The 6,000-nt window shown below is 44.6% G+C and overlaps 1 protein-coding gene across 1 annotated transcript in view; it reads left to right on the top strand.

Moving 5' to 3' along the window:
* Positions 1–1,075: 1,075 nt before the first annotated feature.
* Positions 1,076–6,000, top strand: part of gli2a (GLI family zinc finger 2a) — a 104,028-nt gene continuing 99,103 nt past the window's right edge. The window contains exon 1 of the mRNA XM_079562833.1: positions 1,076–1,277. The gene's annotated coding sequence lies outside the window, so the exon portion shown is untranslated. The remainder of the gene's footprint in view (positions 1,278–6,000) is intronic.

The raw sequence follows: 6,000 nt of genomic DNA, 5'->3' as shown, positions 1-6,000 counted from the left end.
AAAAAAAGAGATGAAAACACGACAAAAAAACGCTCAAAAAATGTGACAAAAAAACGGAAAACGTGACGAAAACTCAACAAAAAAGCAATGGAAAAATCCCAATGAAAAAGCAAAAAAAACACTAAAAATCTACGAAAACATGTCAAAAAGGCGACAAACACAAAACAAAAACCCCAGAAGAAAACACAACAAAAACGTACGAAAACACGACAAAAAACGCTCAAAAAATGTGACCAAAAAAAGCAGAAAACGTGACGAAAACTCAACAAAAAAGCAACGGAAAACACAATGAAAAAGCAAAAAAAAAACACTAAAAATCTACGAAAACATGTCAAAAAGGCGACAAACACAAAACAAAACCCCCAGAAGAAAACACAACAAAAACGTTCAAAAAAACGTGACAAAAAAGCGGCGACGACGTGATTAAAAAGTTACGATCACTTTTGTAGGTCGCTGTTGCTCTCCAGTCGAGGAGTTTTTAGATTTGGATAAAGCCAAACTGGAGAACATGCACTCAGTAAAAAAAAAAAAGATCGAACACCAAATGAAACTTTATCTTAACTTTCCCCCCCAACTCTCTCCCTCCACAACTGCTGGATTGGGTCAGGCCCGGCCCATCTGGCGCAGCAAATGGCCCTTTTACTCACCGGGGAGCTCTGAGGGGAGAGGAGGAGGAGGAGGAGGGGGGAGAGGCGGGCGAACGGGGCGAGCAGGAGCCCGAGGAGGAGAAGAGGAAGAAGACGAAGAAGAAAAAAAAAAAAAAAAGAGAGAGAGAGAGGGGGGCAGGATTGAAAACAGATCAGCAGAGAGGGACGATCCCAACACCAGCGCGTGTTTCTGCTCCCCAACTCCTCCAACACAACAACACGCCGCCGCTTTCGTCCGCAACTTTTCACGCACACTCTCAGCGTAGACTTTTTTTGTGTTTTCTTTTTGACAATGGATTTTATGGCAAAGTTAACCGCTGCTGCTACAACTTCTGCAACTTCTTCTTCTTCTTCTTCTTCTTCTTCTCGCACATCGTTCCGCTGCTGCTGCTGCTGAGGCGGACGATCCGACCGGGGGGATACGGGACGGGACGGGACGGAACTCGCGAATGCCGGGCGAAGTAGTCCCAAACTTTCCCCAAGTCGCTTCATGGAGTTTTTAACGCCTCGTCTCGCTCGCATTTTCAGTTTGCAAGTTCGTTTCTGATACCCTAAAGTTCAAAAAAGAAAAGAGAAGAGGAAGAAAAAGAAGACGCCGTGAAGAGCGGAAAGACGCGACAGTCGTAGGAGGTAAGGGAAAAGTTTTGCGGAGATGCTCGCTCACACACAAGCGCTGTTTTTTTTGTTTTTTGTTTGTTTTTTGGCAATGGTTTATGGCTACTTTTGTCGGCTGTGTTAAAGTTCGGTACTTCTTCTTCTTCTTCTTCTTCTTCTTCTTCTTCTTCTTCTTCTTCTTCTCGTGTTGCATTGCGTGTCAGCGGCAGATGAAGCCCCACATCTTAGTTGCACTTTGAACTTATCTGACGCAGGAATCCAAAAAATGTTTCGTCCTGCAACTTGATCCATATGGGAAGAGATGTGATCAGAAAGCTCGGCGCCAATCCCTCCTCCCCGTTCACAAGCTAGAGAGCTTCTTTTTTTCTTTGGGTTTTGTGTGTGAGTTGTATCATCGCTGTTGATCCTTAGATCGCTCCAAGGCTTGGGACATTTAGATCTACGTTTGACGATCGAAAGTGCATCCACCAACTTTCACTTAAAAAAAAAAAAAGAAAGAAAGTTGTGAGACACTGTCAAGAAAGTGTGGATGTTTGTTTAATTATAACACAAAGAAAAGACCAAAAAAAAAAAAGAAAAAAAAAAAAATAGAGTCCATTGATTCTGCGGTGAATAGTTGCATCACTCATCCAGACTCATGTGCATTAAAATTCCATTTCATAATTGCTTGAGTTAAGAATTGAAGATTGTGCTGCTGCATGTTTTAGGCCTGTTATTCATATTCATATGTTATACTCAATTCGGGCTTCATTTAGTCCAGTCTCTGCCAGTTTGAGATAAAAGTTGAGTCCAGATTGAGTGCCAGACGAGCCCTCTTGGTTCTTGGGGGAGCTAAGGGTTTTTTTTACAAAGTGGTGCTTGTCGTGTGAAAAGTTTGAAAACCACTGATATTGGCAGCTCTGATGTTGTTTCGTGCACGTACATGACATATGTTAAAGACAAACAAACTCTCTCCTACTTGCAGATGTTACCCAGATAATCTAACTTGCCTTATTATAACCAATCAAATGACGGTTCTTGTTTGTATCTTTTTTACTGCAAGAAAAACGGAAAAAAATCCAAATAAACTTTGCCAGACTGTGCAAATTCCTCCACATTTATATTATGTCATTCATATTCGCTTATGGACAATTAGTTTTGTATTCCCCCCCCTTGATCCCAATCAAATATACAGCAACATATACAATAACAGTAACAAAAACACATTTCCCAGCAACAACACGACATTTTTATTTTTGAATTTCTGAAAAAAGGGATAGAAATGCACTTCAAAAGGCCTCCGAAATAACTCCAGTCTTTAAAAGCAGCAAGCCTATTACAACTTTTAAAGGCATACCGAACTCCTATAGTCACTTCTCCCTATACTTACCCTTTTAATGCACTATAAAAAAACAAAAGACAGAGTGTGGGAGAGGGGGAGATGGCAGAGCGCGGAATGCAGTAGCATCGCCGGGGCCCGAACGCCGTCGCGATGTGTACTTATTGTTGAAAGATTCCCAGTTTACTGTTTGCTTTGGCGTCGGAGTAGTCAACAAACACTTGACGCCTTTGTGTGGACCCTTAAAGCTCCTATATTTGCCATTGGCTTTTTGGCCCCCATCAAACAGGCGCGCTGCTAATGATCTCCAAACTCCGGCGCTTTGGAATTATGAGCCCTACTTTTGTGGGCGAGTTTGTTAGCGAGTCGTCTGCAGTTTGCCCTGAATATGGAAAGCGCGGAAGAGGCTCACGTTTTTTTTTTTCCTATTCGGAAAACAAGAAGTTTGGTGCGTGGCCAGATTGAGGATTGATCAATAGGTTTATCTCATTTCTATCATTTGTCGCGCTTGAGCAATAGTAGCAGAGTTTGTGTCACAATTTCAAAATGTAGAATTATTCTGAAATCGGCTTCTCATCTCGTGATTACTTCCATTATTCCAAACACAGTATTCCCTTAAGTTTAGCATGTAGCCGAGGTCATCACATATCGCCGAATTGGGTTGAAGATGTATCACCTAAGTCACATCCTAAGATTGGGAGCTGAAAATGAAGACTGGGAGCTTAGAATAAACAAACATGAATCCATAATGTATAAGGTCCTTGCTACAGTAGCGTTGGCTATTACGATTTCTTCGCTCGTGTTTCGGCGACTTTTTCTTCCACATCGTTGCGTGTACATTTTTATGCTTTTTTACCGTTAGCTGCACAAAAAAAAAATCATGGACATTTTCTGGACTTTAGCGAGAGTGTGTTTTCCGCTTCACACGACGACAACTCCGGTCAGCGGTCGAGGCTGGAGGGGAGAAAGGAGGAAGGGGGGGGGTCCATCGCCATTTGCATGAGAAAAAAAAAAGCGGCGAAAAGTTTTAGTGCATTTGCCCATTGTGAAGAATGAAGAGTTCCAACAGTTAGGGCCTATGGGTTGTGAAAGGCCCAAAGAATGGATGAGCCTATTCAGCTCATTCAAGCCTTCAGTCTTGGCGAGTGTGGGGAGGGAGGGGAGGGAGGGGGGGACCAGCCTTCACCGACCCATAGTGGCCGTGTCACTTTCATCTCCACAGTCCCTTCTTCTCTTGTGAACGCAATCGCACGTTTTTTTTTTTTTTCCGTCCTTCTTCATCTTCGCGCATCTCTTGCGTGCCTCGCTTTTCATTGATCTCGCTTCCTTATAGCTCGCGGCATTTAATGAAGCAGATAGGGGGAAAAGCAGTGACTGTTTTTTGTGTGTTCGGTGCAAAAAGGAGTAGTAGAAGGTGGTGATGGAGGTGGGGGGCTGTTACAACCTTTTTTTTTTTTTTTTCCTCTAAAGCAAATTCCGATGAAGTCTAGCGTACAGGGACCGAGAGTGACTCTAAGAAGAAGAAGAAGGAGGAGAGATTGAGAGGGGTGGGGGGTCAGAGGAGGAGGAGCGGTACCCCCCCCCCCTTCCCACTAGGCCGCCCCTCCTACTACCGTCCGAACACAGAAAAAACCACCCACTCCTGCTGAGCAAACTCAAAAGTGCGGAGGAAAAGAAAGAGAATTCCTTCCAAACAGCGCGTCTTTCGGGGACATCATTCTGTAGGTATATAAAGCCATTGAGAGGCCCCAGCCGCGCACCTCCTTGGATGGGAACGGTGCGGGTCAGTCGTTAGAGGTTGGTCGGTGGAGCGAGCTGAACCTTTGACTCGAGGTCCTCCCGTAGCGCCTCGTAAATCTCCCCGCACATAAACATTTAGTCTGACTGTAAAGGCTTGGAGTCGAAAAGAGCTTTTTTTCTTCTTTTTTTTCTTTCTTTGCGAGCTGAATTGTCACCCTGAGTGTCTGGGCCTCTGCTGTTGCATTTGGAGTAAAAACAGGGAAAAGTTGTGTTCAATTAGTTCTAAAAACAGGTGCAAGAGAGATGGATCTAGGACTGCAACATTTATCACAAGTTAAATTGCAGTTTGAATGGTTACAACTGGCCAATCGTATGGGCTGCAAGTGTTGGGGAATCCAATCTTCAGCTGCATTCAACGAAATATGCTAAAGGCCTTGTTTTGTATAAAATATGGCAACTCTCTTGGCTACGCCTTCGCAAGCATGACATGAAAGGCATAGTGTCTTGGCTTAATTAAACAGTTGGAATGTCAGCCTTCTCTCAAATGTCAGTGCTCCTGGATTTGGGTAAAATGTGCCCTGGCAACATAAAGCTTCATCGTCCAACTCTTCAGAATGAAGTATCTGTTGCCTGTATTGTCTAGAAAAGTGTACGCATTGGATCTTTTAGCTTGACATGCTGATGCTACACCGGATGTGTTTTTGGAAGGTTAGTGGTCTGGAGATCATCATAGTCCTCTCTCAAACAGCCTAAAAAAAAAGAATCAGTTCTATCGGCCTTCACCTTTTATCCGCACGACAGTTCTCTTCCCGGAAACCGAGTGCCGTTTCTAACTGAAGTTTGCTCAAGTGAAAGTTTTGAATTGATGAGACCCTAATGGCCGCTCAAGAGGCTGTAAAAGGCACCGCCGCGTTGAACGATGCCACCGCCGCAGCCGCCGCCGCTTGTCCCAGTCCAACCCCACTTCACCGCCGCGCAAAAGTGGACCAGGCAAAGAGGGAGCTGGCTGTTTACATTCACTGTGTAGTGCACTTCACTGGATCCCATCTCCTTTTTGGCCGCGTCCCGAGGGCGACGGCGGTGAAGGGTGTGCAGGGGTAGTAGGGGTGGTGCGACACGGCTTGTTTTAACGCCTGTTGTCTTAAGGCCCCCCCTCCTGCGGGCGTCCCCGTTCTTTTCTCCCCTCGAGTGCGTGAGGTTAAAGAGGTTCCAATCATATCCGCCGTGAAGCACCGAGGTGGGCCGTGGGAGTGGGGTGGGGGGGCGGGGGTTCAGCCTTTTAGGGTCCCCCCCCTTTTTTTTTTATTACACTAGAGCAGAAGAGTGGCTCCTCAGCGGGCACTCCAATCTCTGTGCAGGAAGCCGAACTGATGTTGGGGTTGTACTTAAATACTATAGAGGAGATTTGAAGGAAGGAAGCCTTACCTATTTGCATATCATCAAATGTCCTCAATATCCATATCACGAGAAGCATCATTATCTAGGTTACTGAGGTCTCCCATTGGACTTAGTTCAGTTTGGGCCTTGTTTTGGTCTTGGTTTTATATTTTTTCTAATGTCTTTTATGTTTAAATTTAAGTGAAGGTACTGTGTTCAAACGGTTTAGTAAAGTATCACAGTAATAGCGTTATTGCTAGTGTCAAGACAGCTAACGAGAAGCATGTTTTTATTCTCACATCG

This window comes from Gobius niger (assembly GCF_951799975.1).
Source record: "Gobius niger genome assembly, chromosome: 9".
Taxonomy (NCBI): Eukaryota; Metazoa; Chordata; class Actinopteri; order Gobiiformes; family Gobiidae; genus Gobius; species Gobius niger.
Note: the sequence above shows the minus strand (reverse complement) of the source record. Positions and strands in the feature narration are given on the sequence as shown.